General features: G+C 37.0%; 1 protein-coding gene across 1 annotated transcript in view; it reads right to left on the bottom strand.

Annotated features, from left to right (window-relative positions):
- Positions 1-19,809, bottom strand: part of LOC145248224 (monocarboxylate transporter 12-B-like) — a 346,811-nt gene that overhangs the window by 321,533 nt on the left and 5,469 nt on the right. The gene's annotated exons all lie outside the window — the stretch shown is intronic.

Here is a 19,809-nt window from a genome sequence, read left to right as displayed (position 1 = left end):
AACGGGATTATAAGTATCTTTGTTCATTTGGAATGATCTTATAGAACGTATTTAATACCCCACTTAAAACATTCCTTTACATCTGCATTAAATCAGATTTTAGTCATCGTACTATTATGGCGCACTTGAGATTTTGCTACTGCGTTCGTAGTTTTGAGATCTCTATGAAAAATGCCACCCAGAAGATGGCCACTGGAAGTGCTAAACAAATATTCTATCAAGAAGGAGTAACATTTAGTTGAAGTGTTCGCGCTACGGTGAGATATATTTTCATGCGTATTGTTTGGATTCTGCAAACTCATATTGCATTGTTATATTCACAACGTATGAAACTTCCAAGCTTCTTTTCGTTGATGTTGTCGAACTCGGGGATTTTTATGTTGAACTCGAGGATCTGCATGGAATTTCGAACAGAGGTAGTATTAGAGTTAGGGTAATGGTTACATAAGATATACCTATATCTATGACAGCCGCACCCCTAATTTTTTTTTAAATGTACTCGGTTTTAGAATAAGATTAGGAAGGGGTACTCGACGTTTTTCGGGTGTTTGGAGGTGTGTGGGGGGGGTTAAAAAAGTAAGTATGAGGATTGAACCCGAACTGCTGAAGCAAAGTTGTAAATTAAAGTGTGAAAAAAAAAAAAACGTGCGACGTTAACCATTGCCCCACCGCGACATGCTAACGGAAACACGTTTGAATTTATTTAATTACTTGGATTTAGCAAGTGCCCGTTTTAATGAGTTAATGAGATCAAGTTTGACTGCGGGATGGTATCTCATTTACTGCTGAACGCTTTTTTCCTCTCACCCCCCCAAGATGTTATAGGAAAAAGACTAACCCACATGCGGTGAGCGACAAATATTGAATATTTATCTTCCCGAAATCGAGCAAATTAAATAGACATGCGAGCATCGTTGTTAACTGTGAGATATTACGATTTATATGTGATATAAAAAGTTTTAAAAAGTTGTGAAGCGAGCGACCGCTTCTCTGAAAAAAGCCTTTTGTTGACATACAGAAAAAGCGAACACACATACATACATACATACATACATACATACATATACATACATTTTCGCTTTTATATATATATAAAAAAAGGCAATCTACACTTTCGGTTGCAGATTAGGGTTAGGGTTAGGGTTAGTGTTAGAGTAAGGTTTAGTGTTACGTTAGATAGACCTATAATTATGATTGCACTTATATCTATATTTATATCCATGAATAAATAAATAAATAAATAAATGTAAGTTTTTTTTTATCACTTAAGAGAACCTTCCCCATAAATTTTCATTCATTTACATGTTCGACACCAATAAAGCTCCACAACACTTCCTAAAGTCAGAGTTGCACCAAAGGAAGCTCGGGTTTGGTTGTGTGTGATCGGTCTCATTCATTACAGTTTTTGAATGCAAGCGAAACTATTACACCGGTGATGTACTGTCAACAAATGGATGAAATGCATCAGAAACTTAAACACCCAGCATTAGTCAACAGAAAAGGCACAATTCATCTCCACAATAATGCCTGACCACAGGTTGCACACCGACCCTGCAGAAGTTGAACTAATTGGGCTACGAAACTCTGCCCCATCTGCCATACTCTCCAGACCTTTTACTTAGTGACTACTACTTTTTCAAGTATCTCAACAGCTTTCTGCTCAAGAAATGTTTAAAAAACCTAAGTTATATCAAAAACGCTTCAGCGACTTTATCGCCATCACAACGCAATATTTTTTTTCACATTACTGGCATAAATGCACTTGTTTTGAGTTGCCAAGTGTTGATTCTGATACTGCTAATTTCGATCTATAATTTTTTGTTTGAGTCACGATATGTTCATCTGAATTTAAAGTTAAAAGCCAAATAACTTTCTTATCAATTTATTTTTAAGCATGCCTCTTCATTAATTGTTTGTGTGATATGTTAGGGCTCTGCGCCGGTGAAACGGAATCATTTATTTGATCCACAGGAGTAGCATGTTCTCGTTTCGTTAGCCATGACTAGGTAAAAGTCATTCGCAATTGCATGTTTATGACATCAACTGGGTCATGATTGATAGAACGCTTGGATGTTATTCCCGTGGATTAAAGCAATTATTATGTTCGAAATTCCATGCAGTTCTCGAGTTCGACAGAAGGATTCCCGAGTTCATCAGAAGGATTCCCGAGTTCGATGGGGTACAATTTATTTTTACAAAGAAGTCACCACTAATAAAGGCCCGGAGGCCACTCGAGTTTAAGGGTTAATAAGTTTACAGTAGTCAATGGGACAGTATCATAGTAATCATTAGTAGTGGAAATTTTGTAAATCGGATTACTTAAGGGAATGGCTCATCAAGAACTTGTTTACATTGGACTTGAAGACGGGCATGTTGTAGTCAGCTGGAAAGCAGACAAAAGAAAGAGATTTTCACAGGCGTACAGTTCTAAGAAGGAAGCTTTGTTCATTGAATCCACTTTTAGGTTTGGGGACAGATAAAGAGTGGGGGAAATTATTAGTAGTGTTTTCAACTAGACGAGTGTGTTTCAAGGACGTTTGGCAAAGGGGGACCATAGATCGGAGCTCAGACGAGCACTAGCCATGGAAATAACGATAGAATAGAGATAGGCTTTCAACGTGCGGAAAAGAGGTTGCAGGAAAGAGAAAAGGGCATCACCTATTAAGCTGCGAAATCTATGTTGAATTCTGTCAAAGCAGGATAAGATGCTTCTAGCAGCTTCCATCCCGATGTGGCAACGGTACTCCATGCTAGGACGTACTTGGCTCATACACAGGTAGAGGATTGCATCGACAGCGAGATATCTACTGCAGCGGTGGACCGATCCAACCATTTTTCCAGCGACAATGGCAACGGATGTGATGTACGTGTTCAATATCATATCAATTTCATATCAGGTCAGACCAAAATGTTTGTGAAAACATGGAGCCTCCCCCAAAAAAGAGCCACGCATTTCAATTGATGCAAGAAGATCGAGGATTACATCGATCGAAATGTTTTGAAAATAACACTCAAGATGGAAAAAGTAGTCCGAAAAATCCAAATAATTCGAATAATCAATCCTCATCTAAAAAATTCAGAAACATGTCGAGAATAGAGTCTAATGTTGAGATAATACGTTTTCACGCTTTTCTTTCGATATCCGTCGGAATTTCAAGAGGGAATTAAAGATTTACACGCAAGATAATCAAACAGTTCAATATATAAGTTGCTGAACTTTTGAGGAGAGCGAGATTCTACCTAATCACGGGAAGAGAAAGCTTGAGCCGAGATGAAGATAGTCAGCATTAAAGCTTCACCAATTTCTGCATTGTTACCAATTCTTGTGATGAATCAGGACCAGATTGCAGATGTCGTCTGAAAATGTTTCATCGACTTCAGGAAGTTTCTCGGTTTTGATTTCCTCATCTTTTTCTTTATGCTACCGGAATTCTATTCATTCACCCGCTATTTCAGAGACTCAAATTGAGAGATATTTTAAAAATTCTAACCGCCCCTTTTATCCCAATTGTTTATCATTTTTCCTTGCACTTGGGCATCCAATCGGATACTATACAGTCACCCGCTATTTCAGAAAATCTAACCGAGAGATCTTTTTTAAGATTCTATCCGTCCCTTTTAGCCCAATTGCTTATCACTTTCTCTTACACTTGGGTATCCTACCGAATACTAGATAGTCAACCGCTATTTCCGAGATTCTTACCGAAAGATCTTTTTAAGATTCTAACCATCTCTTTTAGCACAGTTTCTTACTCCTTCCCTCTCTCTTTCTTTCTTTCTTTCTGTCTGTCTGTCTTTCTTACACTTACGCATCCTACCGTATACTAGATATTTACGTGCAATGTCAGATACCTTTTAATTTTCTCATCGTCATTTTAAGTGCAATTGCTTATATGATTCTTGCACTCGAGTCACCAAGTATATACATCAGTTCGTTTTTTGGAATTTTTTTTTTTTTTCATGGGACAAGTTACTCCTATATGCGCTAGAATCGTGGAGATTTTCCGAAGTCCCAGTTTTGTTTCCAGTGAATGCACTTTTGCGTGCATCACAACGATGGTTTTGGATGAGACACTGAACACGTAGCAAACAAATGTTACAGTTTTACATATAACTGCATCTTATAGATTTGCTTTCCAATTGTTAGCATTCCCCAGCAGTGCATGTGCACTGAATGTATTCATAACTTAGCCATTTAGTCGTGTTTAATAGTGCTTAGATTAATTTGTAAGTTATTAAAATTCTGTGGATGATCTGTAATCTGCATAAGCCGTCTCAAACAAAGAAAATGTATCAATATTTTTATTATCATCCCCATTGTTGTCTACCCCCCCCCAAAAAAAAACAATACATAAATATTTTTTTGGTGGGGGTGGGAGCAAATACATGTAAACACGCCTAAAAGAATTTCGCAAAAAGGATTATAAATAAAGTAAATATAAAGTACATATTTTAAATTTTAGAGTGGGGATCAGTTTACCATATAAGTACAAAGTAAAATAAGAACCCACATATTGTCCAGTTAGTGGAAGATGGAGAATTTAAAAAGTAAAAACTTTATCTATTTTGAAAATATTTTTAAACAAATTTCTGAGCTGTGCTCGGTTTTTGTAAAAAAGAAAATGATTATCACTTTCGGTTACAGATTAGGTTTACTTTAGTGTTAGTGTTAGGATTACGGTCAGGGTTAGGTTATATATATCTATATCTATGACTACCCACCCACTGCAAAAAAATGTACTCGGTTTTAAAATAAGAAGACAATCTACATTATCGGTTACGGTTAATTTAGTGTTAGTGTTAGAGCTAGGGTTAGCGTCAGGTTAGTTATACCTATATCTATAACTGCTATATATATCTTCTTATTATAAATTTTTCTACTGTCTGTGTATGTGCGTGTGTGTGTGTGTGTGTGTGTGTTTGACGCGGTTTATCTCAGTCTACAGGAAACCCACCCAGACAAGTTAGGTACCGAACTGAAGCTTATGACCAAGCGGATGTTTTAGTGATATTTGTATCCATGTTTGGTGTATGTAAATGCAAAAAAAATTTTTTTAAATTAAAAAAAATAGCGATTTACTAAATAACGTTTTATTTACTAGATATTTTTCCGGTATTCACCGGAAGTTATTATCTCCCTTAGTAAGTTTGATTTACTGTCGGTGTGTGTGACGCGGTTTATCGCAGCCTACAGGCAACCCACCCAGGCAAGTTAGGTACCAAAATGAAGCTTATGACCGAGCGGATGTTTTAATGATATTTATATCTATGTTTGGTGTATAGAAATGCAAAAAAAAAAAAAATGCAAAAAAATAACGATTTACTAAACAGCATTTTATTTACTAGATATTTTTCCGGTACAAGGACTCAAGTTTGCCCAGCTGGACGAACTTGTGTTCTTGTCATTTTAAATATAAATAAAAGAAATTAAAAAGTTAGTTTTGTCATCACTTAATTTATTTTTAAAGCATGCCTCTTTAATAATCTCTTGTGCTATATGTTAGGACCATGTGCCGGTAGATAGAGATTATATCAACTTGGATTTCGAGAGTGTTTCTTCAAGTACACCAAGCAAGTGATACGATAGGGGGTAAGAGGTCAGATCCTTAGACAAAACACTCTAGAAGCCTGTGTCAAATTGTTAGATAGAAATTGTGTCACGTATTCGACAAAGTTTCGAAGCGGTTTCCGGCGAGGAAGCAGTCGATGCAGAAGTACCGACAGTGTAGGATCTAAGAGAAATTTTATCGAGACCTGTCTGGTCGTCGACCATTTTTTAAGGCTAAGCAAGAAAAAACTAACTTTACCGGTTTTTTTTTTCGAAAGAATAAAGTTTTGGTCTTACCTCTTGTGAACGGACCTCTATCCACAATAAAACCTTTAAAACCGTCAACCGGCCTCCTTGTATTTAAATAGCCACTAGATGATGCAAGAATCGGTCACATGAAAAACGCGACTGTCAAGAATGAAGACCAGACCATACGTATGTAAAATAAAGAGACTTTTATTTAATTGAATTGCTTCTTGGTCGTTTACCGGCGATAACACATAAGTGTAGTGAATGCTTAAATTATTTTCAACGCCTTATGTTATTGTAAAAATACAACAAAACAATCCTCTCAAAAAAATAAAAATTGAAAAAACCCAACCAAACAAACAAAAAACAAAACAAACAAAAACAATGTAATGCATCCAATACAGAATAGATCCGAAGCATACACGTCAGAAGAAATCATGAAGTTGTTGGTTAATTGCTTAGCGGAAAAGTTTCGCATGTTGTTCTAATTATCAGCCTTCTGGATAATTTTTGGTTCTGAATAAAACGGAAAACTGTGTCCAGTTGATTATTTCGAAAGAGGATGAGAGGGTCTTACCATTAATTTGTTATAATCTATAAATATGGATTCGATTTCAATAATATGGATCTGTAGCATACGGACAAAAAATAAAAACAGTAGATTCTTCATTTTAATTTAAAATTACATGGGTAAAAGGGAGATAATCACATAAAACTTTATTAAAGTTACCTCCCCTCGTCAACCAGATTTTTTGTCACACGTACGAAACTACGACGAACCCCCCCAAAAAAAACAACTCCAAGAATACGCAACTTGCTAGGAGCCATTAACTTTTAATCTTTTTTCCAAGATGGCGACCAGCATGCTTAAGAAGGTCGAAGGCTACACCGACACGACGCATAAATAACACTCAACATAAGAAGAATAGTCTGATCAAAACAATACAAACAAACAGCAGATTCTTCATTTCATTTACCAATAGCAATGTGCTGCCTTTGATCGCATATTGTTGCTGGAATGTGTGAACATCCCCTCACCAAAGGAAGAGGTAATTCTTGGGAGGATATTATCATGACACTAAACCTCTTAAAGAGGAGGTAATTCAGGGAGGATAGTATATGAGATCAGAAAGAATACTGCACTACACACCCTAAAAACAATAAAGAAGATAATGCTTAGGGTTATGGTATAATGACAAAAAACAGATACCTCATTATCCTTCCCCTTGAAAACTCGAGGCGGTAATACTTGGGAGGATGGTATCATAACGCCAGAACAAATAAATGGGCTATCTTCAACGGATAGATGAGTGTTATTTAGGAACATTTTTCTTATTAAAGTATTAAGATATTATATTGTCTTATAATCACATTAAAGTGTATAATTATTACCATTAAAAACATAGTATTAAAATTAGAATATAAAGATGTTCTTTTTAAGAGTTTCTGGAGAGTTTTAAATATAGAATTATATAAAAAAAAATCTTTTCGAGAGCTTTTGGAATGTTTTAGATTGTAGTGTTCCATTTGGACTGTTTCTGAAACTTTCCATCCACCAAAACTGTAAAAGAACGTTGATAGCGTCAATTTTTCAGTTGGTCAGATTGTGAGTCAGTTTGAGTCGTTACGCCGCTCCAGGTTATCAGATGCTGACTAGAGTAATTATGGCCAATACTTCCTGGGATGCAAATCCGGTCGAAAGGAAAGTTATAAACACAATGAATTGCAAGCATACTCAAAGAAAAACTGGACATTTGGTTATTATGAAAATATTCTAACCTTTTCTCTGACCAAAGAAATATTCGTAGCATTTGGATTCATCAGACTAGTGAGTGTGATTTTCACAACGTTTCGGTCAGGTGTATCTTGTCGAACTCAGAAATGTTTCTCTGGAACTCAGGAATTTGGATGGAATTTCAAGCGGTACCATTTATTTACTTCATGGGGGTAGCATGCTCTTGTTCCTTCAGCTATAACTAGATAAAGGTCCTAAGTAATTCGCAATTGTATTTTTTAGACGCCCACATTGAGGTTTGAACCTTTTAACCTTCAGGAGAATATGACTTTTTACAATTGATTTTTCAAGTGCTCTAACCACTGCACCACGGGTCCTAGCGTGAAATAAATAAATGGTTTCGCTCGAAATTCCGTCCAAGTTCCCCAAATCAAAATAATAAGAAAAAATAATCCCCACCTCAAAAATTCAGAAACGTCAAGGAAATATTATTAATTCTCAAAATCTCAGTATTTCATCTAAACGTAAACAAAACTGAATTAAGAATCTACTTATCTCCCTTAGATCATTTGTAAATATGTTTGTGTTTCTTTAAATTTTTTTATTAAAATCTAACTTTTAGTTATTTTTTTTCATATTGCATCTTTAATATCTTTAGACTCAAAACACGTAACACTAACGTAACGCATGAGAGCAAGACATACTAAAGTGGACCCCCCTCCTCTTTTTAATTAGGCATTGAAAGATAGTGATAGTATAGCTTCGGCTTCAGGCAGACAGATACGAAATCAATATCACTAATATATTAGATCGAACCGACTTGGCATCAACTGTAAGGATTTATTCGCCGTGGTTTCATTTTAATACGGCGTATCAAAAATCCAATTTTGTCGGAAGAAATGTATACGGAAGCGACGCTGTTCAGGGCCAAGTAATCGCCTACATAAGCCAAAGAGCTCAGGAACAGAATGGAATCTTTTCTCAAGGTTATAGAAACGGAGAGGGGGTAGATTATAAGGCTTCAAACGAGACGGAATTGGAACTCAAGATTTAGTAGACTCGAACCGATATTGAATATTGATCTGCCCACAAAGTACAATTCTACAGCTTGTGCCTAATCTACGATATATTTATGTCATAGAGAGAATCAAATCGGGAAAAGATAAAAAAAAATGTAAAGAAATAAAAAAAAATGGCACTTTTTTTTTTTAGAAATGAATATGAAAATGTGATATTTAAGAAAGCCAAAAACGATACGTGTTTTTCTATTTCCTTGAAAGAAACAGGGTGAAACGATAAAATTGTCGCTCTAAAAAAGACTGCATGATTACATTTCCGTTTAATGAAAACCGGTTTTTCTTTATATTTGTTGCAGACCATCTACTAGTTGGCCAGTTGTGTACAAATCTGAAAAGCGATAGGAGCTTTCTATCATGTCGGAAAGTTACACACTGTTCAATGAGCGAGATCGGAGCTCCCTACCGATACAAGTTATGACAATCAGACTATTGTCAGTACCCTCCAAATGCAAATCTGGACGCTTCAACGCTAGAGGGCACAGCTCACGAAGTTCCCGGCCACGGTTATGGTCTTTGGTGTGGTTTCAAGTGAGGGCCACATCATGCAACCTCACATCTTCGAAGTCAGATTAAAAGTCAACTCTAAAGTGTGCCTGTATGTGTTGAGGAGTGGGATGATCCTCTAGTGCACATAGATGGCCGCTGTCAGACCCTTGGTGTGGTTGCAGGACAGCGCCGGCCCACAAGTCCAAAGAGACCCTGGCTGGGCTTCAGAAGGAGTGCTACGACTTTGTACCCTTTTCTCACTAGCCACTCTCCTCCCCTAATCTGAACCCGCTGGAGTATTTCGTTTAGTCATATGTCGAGAACATCACCAACATGACCTCCTACAACACAAAAGCCAGCTTGATCACCGCCATCCGCGAGATCCTGCAGACACTTGCGGAAACGGCATACTCTGAGCTCCGGATCCATCTCAAGACGGTGATTGAGGCTGAAGGCAGTTACATTAAGTAGATGTCAGCTCTCCTACATAACCAAGTTATCTAAATTGTTTATTTTTAAATAAAAGCTTTAAAATAAACCTGTATTGTTGTTTTCTTTGGGGCGACAGTTTATCTATCGGTCCACTCTTTATTTAGCTTAACAGATATTAAGCAACTTTGAAAACTCTACAAAACTAACCCGCCAATTTTGGGTGTAAACACCTGAAATTTTAAATGTAGGTTATTTAGACAAGGATCAAACTTTTTAATTTGATTTGAGCCCAAAAATAAATGTTTTTTAACTGTATGAAAAAAAATGTACTTTTTTAATGTATGAAAGAAATATACTTTTTTAATTGTATAAAAAATGTACTTTTTTAATTGTTTGAAATAAATGTACTTTTTTAATTGTATGAAAAAATGTACTTTTTTAATTCTATGAAAACAATGTCTTTTTTTAATTGTATTAAATAAATGTACTATTTTTAATTGTATGAAATAAATGCACTTTTTTAATTGTATGAAAGAAATGTTCTTTATTAATTGTATGAAAGAAATGTACTGTTTTAAAATTGTATTCAAGTCTGTCTTGTCAAACACGGGAATATTTTTGTCGAATCCGTGAATCTTTCTGTCGAACTCGGGAAGCTTTCTTTCAAACTCTGGAATCTGTCCAAAAGAACCCGTGGCGTAGTGGATAAATAATTGGTAAAATTCAGTTTTAAGTTATACACTTCTGCACGTTGACGATTAAATCTTCAATATAAATGATCCAGGTAATCCAAATAATTCAGAATTAAAAAAAATATATTTATTCAAGCAAATACTGGTGTTGGATATTGACAGGCGACCCAGAGAAGAGAAACACTCGATATGTTACACACACGCAGATAGATTCCATGTGCGGAATGCGGGACTTTCCGCCATTGTCTATTGGAATAAATAATTTGATCCAGAAGTATGTGAGAGGATATCGATCGAAGGATTGAAACAATAGATAATGGGAAATGTTAAACATTTCAAAAGAAAAGAATGTTTATATACATCGTTACAAAGAGAAAACTGGGAGTCTGTCAGAGAGAAAGAGAGAACAAGCTTGACACATTTCTTCACCGCCAACATCCACACCCAGTTCACGCACCTTCGGGGATGTCAAAATATCAGTAATAACTTTAAATCCAAAGCTAATTATAGGTGTGAAATAAAAACAAAATAATATTTTATAGATCAACTGCGTTGTGTTTTACTCGTTATCAGAGTATATATATATATATATATATATATATATATATATATATATATATATATATATATATATATATATATATATATATATATATATATATATTTCTATATAAATTAGAGCAGCGAATACATAACACTGGAAGTATAGAAAAAAGATGAAGGACGAAATATCCACCAGAGCAATTTGCGACATCTCGAAGAAACAGGACTTCAGACAGGACAGTGGAGACGTTGTGTTACGGTATGAGATTAAAAAAAAATGCAATTTATATTACATAAAAAACACTCCACCTTTATTCTCTAATACAATAAATGATGTATTTTTGGAAAATTTCCAAACCTCTCCTTCATGAGTGGAAAACTTTTGTAATGTATCTTTAACTGTATTAAACCATGGAGTTTTTAAGAGCTCTGTAATCTTTGGAGTCTCCGTCTAATACTGAATCACTATTGCCATGACAATGAAGCTTGTCATATACGCAGAGTATTCAAAGTCAAGTAATGTTGCATAAGAATATTGCTGACTTAAATTGTTTTTGATGACGTCATCAGCTGAATTCAAGTGCGTTAAAAATCGATATTTTACTCGCGTTAGATTTGTTTTGAAGATCACGATTTGCTGGAAGGCAAATCCAGTATTGAACCAAAAAAAAAAATAATAAAAGAAATAATCATTTAAAAATATATCGTTTATTCTTGCCTAGAGCTACATGAAAACTCCATTTGCGGAGCTTTTTTCCCAGAACTGCTCGACTGTGGAACACGATACCGCGGAACTGTTTCATAGCTGACTATAACATGGTCGTTTTAAAGTTCAACGTAAATAAGTTCATGATGAGTCGTCCGTTAAAATAAATTAATTCATACATTTTCCACTATCACTGATCATTATTACGCAGGCCACTTTATTTCCGAGTGGAGCCCTCTTCTTCCGTCTTAGCCGGCGAGACTTGAACGAGAGAAGGCGTGTTTTGCATGTTGCCTCTAAAACAGAAGTAGATCGCTTTGGGGGACTTATAAAAAGACCCTCTCTCTCTTCCTTTCTCTTTCCTTATCCGTCCTTCTCAAACACACAATTTCTGTCTTCCACATAGAATGCAGATTTTCTCTTTTGTACCTTGAATACACCTTTTTAATAGACTAACTAACAGTGTAGACGCGATTAGTATAAAAAAACCTACCAGGGATCACAACTTTTATAATGATGGTGGCGGCGTTCTTTTGGTTGGGCAATGCTAGAAAAACTAACTCGCTTTCACTAACATTAGTCAATGGCTTGGCACAATAACAAAGCAAGTAAACCACTTCTTGTCTTCAACGTTTTGTCTCATCTTAATCCTTATTTTCGAGGCATAAAAGAAATTTTTGCAGGCAGTGTTCAATCAGCCGGACAAGATCATTTCAAGCAATTCGTGCTGGAAATGAGCATCCAACAAGATATGCCATAAAAGTTCAAGAGTTTTAATTGTATTTCAACTTGTGAGACAATAAACCTCTCCCGACAGGAGAGCTAACGCAATACCTTTAACCACAATTGGATGAATGTACGTCTATTGGCACGAGGATTACCATCTGATCATCCTGGAATGATGATGATATGACACGCTGCGGATTATTAAGCAAAGGTTGCGCAATCCATAACTACTCATCTACTGAGTCGGTACGGCTTGATTCCAGTTGCAAGTAAAAGTCCAGAACGACTGGGAACAATGCGCAGATAAGCGAGGTTCACATACAGCACATGGTATTCTCAAACGGTCACCCACTTTATTACTGACCAAGTTCAACGTTTACTTAACTTTAGTGATCTAAGGGGAACCCACAAATCAACGTGATAATGTCACAAAAAGTAGTAAAGGAAGACTTGAGGAAACCGTTGTAGACGGATACGTCAACTACTTTATTACTCCCCTAACAACGGTTGCTATGTGCATGAACATATAAACTCTAAAATAGATATTAATTGTTTATTGTCATTTATTTCAAACAATAAAAGTATGAAGCCTTGCATTAAAAGTCGAGACGTCTTTAAGTCATATAGGAGACAAAGCCGGTAGCCATTAGTCGTGTGTTCTCGTGTAATGAATGACTGCGTGAATGTAGGATTGACATGAAATTCTTAAAGATAAACAAAAATGACCGAAAAAATGGGCTGAAATGACTTAAATAAATAAAAAGTAAATGACTTAGCATGACTTTAATGAACTTAAGGATGGATTTAATGACCTTAAGAATGACTTGAATGCTTAAAAAATAACTGGAATCCTTCAAAAACAACTTGAATGATATGGAGAATGACTTGAATGACTTTAAGACTGACTGGTTGTAAAGTGGGTGATCATTTTACATTAAATGAATACAGAAAAGTGATCCCCCACTTTATATCACAAAGTTACAAACATAAGTACAGCATGTAGTAAGAACAGATACTACACTTTGATCTTGGCCAAGCTAAGAACAGCATCTATTAACAACAGACCTTTTATCTTAACCAAAAAGGCTAAGCACAAAAGTGTTACGGACAGACCGACAGACCGACCGACTGTGCGACTAAAAAAAATGTTAGACATGTCTTCAAGGCCGAAATTGCCGTCAAAATATCGAGCTTCTTGACACAAAGGCAGAAGTTAATATTAGTTAGTAGTTTGCAAATGCGACGCTGTCCAGCAATTATTAAGGACACATACTGCTCACAACTCTTTACCTCATATGTTTACTGTTTTGTTTTGTTTTTATTCATGGTATTATTGAAAAAAAAAACCTTTAATTTTTTAGATGTCAACAAACTATAGAATAAAACAACATTTTTGCTTATTTGTTCAGAGTGGAACGATAAATTTGTCGCCCTAAAGAAAACAACACCACAGCTTTATTTTAAAACTTTTATTGAAAAAAAAAATCAATTCAGGTAACCTATGTAGTAGAGCTGACATCTATTCAATGTATCCACCTTCAGCCTCAATCACCGCCTCGATATGGGTCCGAAATTGAGAGTATGCTTTTTCCACAAGCGCCAGCGGGATCTCAGTGAATACTCCACAGATGGCGGCGATCAGGCTGGCTTTGTTGCTGTGGGAGGTCATGTTGGTGATGTTCTCGTCGTATGATCAAACGAAATAGTCCGTCGGGTTCAGGTCGGGGGAGAAAGGAGGCCAATGGGAGAAAGGTACAAAGTCGTAGCACTCCTTCTGAAGCCAAGCCTGGGTTTCTTTGGACTATGGTCCGGTGCCGAATCCTGCTACCATACTCAGAGTCTGCCAGCGGCCATCTGATTACACCATGGGATCACCAAACTCTTCAGCACATCCAAGTACATTTTGGTGTTGACTTTCAAGTCGACGTCGAAGATGTGAGGTGGCATGATGTGGTTTTCACTTAAAACCACATCAAAGACCATAATTGTGGCTAGAAACCTTGCTAAGCTCTACCCTCAAGCGCTGAACCGTTCGGAGTTGCATTTCGAGGATGCTGGAAATGGTTCTGTTGTCATAACTTGTATCGGTAGAGAGCATGAGTTGTATAGCGACGCATCTCCGATCTCGCTCGTTGAACATTGTGTCACTTTCAGACATGATAGCAAGTTCTTATCGCTCATAGGATTTGTACACACCTGGCCAACTAGTAGATGGTCTGCAGCAAATAAAGAAAATCGGGTTTTATCAAACGGAAATGGAATCATGTCATTTTATCTATTGCGATAATTTTACCGTTCGATTTTGTATTATTTGGATTCTTCAAAATACTTCTCTCATCTTGGGTGTTACTTTCACACCGTTTCCGTCAATGTAACCTCCGATTATCTTCAAATGGATATTGTCGAACTCGGGAATCCCGTGGCGTCGTGGAAAGAGTACTTGGTCAAATTTAATGGTAAAAGTTACCTTCCTGGAGGTTGAACGTCCAATCCTCAGTGCGGGCGAGATTCAAAATACAATTGCGAATTACTTAGGGCGTCTGCCTAGTCACGACTGTCAAAACGAGAGCATGCTACCCGTGAGGATTGAATAAAGGGTTCCGTTCGAAAGTTCGTGCAAATTCTCAAATTCAACTGAAAGATTCGTTAAGGTCGATACGATATACTTGAAAAAAGTCGGAAGTTACATTAACCGGAATATTGTGCAAATAAAACTGAAGATGAGAAGAAAATTGAGAATGAAACAACAACCAATAAAGATGAGGATAACAGTCCGCAAAAAAATAAATTAACATAAATAATACTCATCTCAATAATGAATGCCAATTAAATAGTATATACCATTCGGTATGGACCCGACCATGGAAGATCAGATAATAAGTAAACGTGGATTTATACGACCAAAAAATCCAACCTTGATCGCCATTCGGGGCCCGTGGCGCAGTTGATAGAGATGTTGAATCTCTACGGTTTCAGATGGGCGTTGTCTAAAGATAGCGGTTTCAATCCTACCCAAAGCCGGCCAGAGGCTTACTTGGCCCAGACATGGTGAAACAACAACAACTACGGATGGCAGTGATTACTGAGAATGCAGTAAGAGATTCGAAGTTCCTATCCGTCACGGTTACCACCTGACGAAGGCCAGAGGAATAGTTGGCCGAAACGATAAAAATTATATTTTAATTAATACAGAAACTGAGACCTCTGAATGCGGGTATTATGATTTCTTTTTCCTTAAGTGTACACTTCTTGTAAGTAGGAAAAAGAATAACAATACTTGAGCTGAGATCGAAACCAAAATTAAAGACAGTGAGTCAAGTACGATAACCATCATATCAGCCTAACACTTCTTGTAAGTAAAAAAAAAAATGCCCATGCTAAGATCGAAACAAAACCTAAAGACAAGTACGATAACCATTGGACCAGCTGGTCACGTACTTAATATTTTTCTTTTCAAACCGCGTGAAACAGTTGACAACCAGATTTAAGTCAGATAACGCCCAAGTACCAATTTTTCAATTTCGACCCCTTTACCAGCCCTTTTTTTTTCGGGATTAAAATGGATTTTAAAAAAATCCACATATCTAAATAGTTTATAAAGTAAATTTCAAGTCTGTATATCCAAAATTCTTTGAGTGTATAGGTTGAGAAGTACCCTCACATACACAAATTCTCACTTTTAGAGACAGATTGTCATCCACAGGCAGTATTGTTCTACTGTTTACAACTCATCAGTGAAGCTACACAAACATAAACAAGTGCTCTAACCGGGATCGAAACTCAACCGTCAAGCTGCGAGTGTACGCCTCTACATCTGTGCTATCACCCAAGCAATTGCGTGATGCAATTGAAATCTAGATCTCAACATATGTAAACATCTTTTCATCGACTCTGAGAGCAATAATCAGTTTTTACGTAATAAGCACTGCCTGCCGTATAGTAAACCTGTATATATACATACTAGTCTGTGTGTCCGGCGTTGCCCGGGTGTTTTAAGGTGTGTGTTGAGTAAGAAAAAAATTGGTAGCAGGTAGGCTCGATTCCGTACCGTGAGCGAGGAAAAGAACGAAAAAAATACCCCCCCCAAAAAAATGTGACGTCTGACAAAGCTTTAAATTAAGGTTAGTCAATCGAAAAGAGGGGATGACTTTCGAAATTATCGTCGAAAAAAGCGACCCCTCCCTGTAGAAAAGTGCCCACTTGAGGGTGAAGAAATTAATGTTTTGTCGATATTCGTCGTTGGAAGGGTCGGTCTTTAAAATCATAGCGATCTCGTGAAAATCCGTCGCCTCTGACGAAAGTTTTAGTCGAAGATAAGTCCACATTTAAACAAGTCTTCAATAGTTCTGAACCCATCTACAAACTATAAATATGTGTATATATATATATAAAGTTGAAAATGTGCCAGTTTGTAGAAGCATCTTAGAATAAAATGAACACTATAGAATATACAGAGCAGCTGTTTTAAAAACACGCTTAGATGCAGAAAATGTTTCTTTTCCTTTGTTTCTTTTTTGTATAGATACTTTTGTACTCCAGAATTTATTTTTTCACATAGGCATAACTGCTCATCAATGCATATTTACCAGTAAGTTAGTGACGCATCTCTGCTTCTGACGCACATCTTTGACAGAGGTTACTTTCTTAGACTCTTACACCGTCAATATCTGCAACAGAGAGATAAAACTGTTAGGTCACGAATGCATTAGTTCAGTCATAATAACAATGCAAATTGCAATCCCCGCTGATCCATTCAGGCGGAATATAAATAGGAGGTATTACTTTTGGAATACCCCTTATACATATGATATAAACACGTTGACAAGTTCTTATTGAGCAGTCCTCTTTTATAATCAAACCCTACTCAGGTTCCCTTACGATTACAGATTATATATATATATATATATATATATATATATATATATATATATATATATATATATATATATATGCGCTTGTGTGTGTGTGTGTGTGTGTGTGTGTGTGTGTGTGTGTGTGTGTGTGTGTGTGTGTGTGAGATTCTCTCGAAATTTTCTCTTTTGAGGGAAGCCGGATACCTGTCCAGGGTCTGTAACGCACCAATCATTACCAAATGTGAAAAAATTCTCATATGTTATGTTTTGTGATTTGTGTCTAGCTTTCAGCATTACCGTTTTTATTTTAAAGTAGCCGACATTTCTTTCTATGGCTTTGGTATTTACTGAAATGTGTTCTATTACAGCTGTTTTATTTGTGGAAATGTGTATCATCTTCTGTAATATAAATCTCACGTATCTGTTTAAATGTATGTATGTATGTATGTATGTATGTAAGAGCGAATGAACTCTTTTTCTGGGTCAACGGCCAACTAGCACTGTGTATATTTGTGTGTGTGTGTGTGTGTGTGTGTGTGTGTGTGTGTGTGTGTGTATATGTGTATTGGGGTGGAGCCGGTTCCCGTAAGCCGTGGTGAAGGCAAACTTTCTAGGAGACGCAAATCTCTGATTTAAAAAACTATAAAGCGGAAGACCAGTACCCGCATTAAGCTGGTCTGCAGTTTAATTTGTTGCTGGCTATCTTGCTCTTGCTTGTTGCTGGATCTCAACATTTTGAACCGAGAGAGAGACTTAGCTGTCGTACAAAGCTAAGACACTGTAACATCATATTTGTATAGATACTCCCTCAGACATTTGGAATCATGCATTTTAAATGTCTGAGGGAGTGGCACTCGTCTGACAAGACGTTGCAATCATCATGTATGTATGTATGTATGCTTGCCTAAAACCGTCGACAAAGGCGACGGATTTTCACGAGATCAGTATCATTTTTAAGCGCGACCCTTCGGATGACAAATATCGAAAAATTCTTTATCTGAGAGTCCATCTTTCAAACTCCTTGGCCTAACGTTCACAGGAAACATGAGTTGGAACAATGACATTGAAGGCATTGCCAGGGCCGCTGCAAGAAAGGTGGGCTCTCTCTACCGTGCTAGAAAACTACTAACACCCGAAAGTATCCTATACCTCTATAAGGCCACCATTCGCCCATGTATGGAGTATTGCTGCCACATCTGGGCTGGTGCATCTGCTACTAGTCTATCGCTCCTTGACAAGGTTCAAAAGAGAGTCGCAAACCTGATAGGTCCTGAACTGGCATCTAAGCTTCAGCCTCTGTCCCATCGACGAAATGTTGCATCCCTCTGCCTTTTCTACAAGTATTTTAGTGGCGAATGCTCTGACGAACTGCAATCACTTGTGCCCCCACGACGTGAGCACCCTCGACAAACCCGACAGGCTGCTAAATCCCACCCCAACACTGTAGAGATCCCTAGATGTAAAAGATCTTTTTACTCCAATAGTTTCTTTCCCAGAACCGCTAGACTCTGGAATTCCATTCCAGGTCCCTGCTTCCCCAACGGTACTGACGTGCAGAGGTTCAAGTGTAACGTGAACCGACACCTTGCTGCCCAAATCCCTACATAGTACCCCAGTAGTTGTTGCCCCTGATAGTAGCCCCCTACACCAAAGTGGCAATTTGCCTTGTTTGGGGTGAAAATGTAATAAAAAAAAAAAAAAAAAAAAAACATTAATTTCTGCACCCTCAAGTGGGCACTTTTCTACAGGGATGGGTTGCTTTTTTCGACGATATTTTCAAACGTCATCGCCTCTTTTTGATTGTCTAGCCTTAATTTAAACCTACGTCATTTCCGGTTTTGCGATGAGCGCAACAGCAAAGACGTCACGTTTTTTTTTCACTTCGAGCCTGCTTGTCTACTACCACTTTTATTTTCGCTCGCAATTTTCCTTCTTTTTTTTATTTTTTCTTAACCAAGATCCTTCCATATGCCTTCACTTCACAGGTTCTTTTTTTTTTCTTTTTTGCTCAACACAAATCTACAAACACCCGAGCAACGCCGGAGACCCAGGCTAGTCACGTATATATCTATAAAATGAAAATGTCTGTGTAAGGATACTTCTCAACCTATATACTCAACGAATTGTTGATCTACAGACTGGAAATTTAGTATATAGGGTATTCAGGCATGCGCAAAACATTTTAATTAGATTTAATCCGGAAAAATGGGCGACTGAGGGGTCAAAATTTAAAAAAAAAACAGTACTTGGACGTCATCAGATTTGTCAACTGTTTCACGACTGTGCATGCACGGTCGTGAAACATGACAGCTTCCTTACGTTAAGAATAAGAAAGTTTTAAAATACCTTTTAAAGAACGTTTCAGACTGGTCTGATGATTATCGAATTTGATTCACTATCTTTAAGTTTTGGTTTCGATTTCAGCTCGAGTATATTTTTACTTACAAGAAATGAACTGTTTAGAAAAAACATAACACTCGTATGCGCATGTCTCAGTTTTCTTTCCGTTTCTTTTGCTTAAAGTTTTAACATTACGTTTTATACATACTGTATTTCTGTTTATAATAAACTAGCAGGATCCGTTAACCAGCATTGCCAGGTGTTAGTATCCCCCCACTCCCCGCGTACAGAAATTAACCTCTAAATTAACCTATCTTTGATCAGGTCTTTATTATACCCCTTTCTTCTTTAACATAACCTTCACTTCCTCCCATGTTTTTCTTGGCCTTCTTCTATGAACTGACCCTGATACCTCAACTG

This window comes from Euprymna scolopes, chromosome 26, assembly GCF_053919585.1.
Source record: "Euprymna scolopes isolate OS-2025 chromosome 26, ASM5391958v1, whole genome shotgun sequence".
Classification (NCBI taxonomy): Eukaryota; Metazoa; Mollusca; class Cephalopoda; order Sepiida; family Sepiolidae; genus Euprymna; species Euprymna scolopes.
This window is presented reverse-complemented; position numbering and strand designations above follow the sequence as displayed.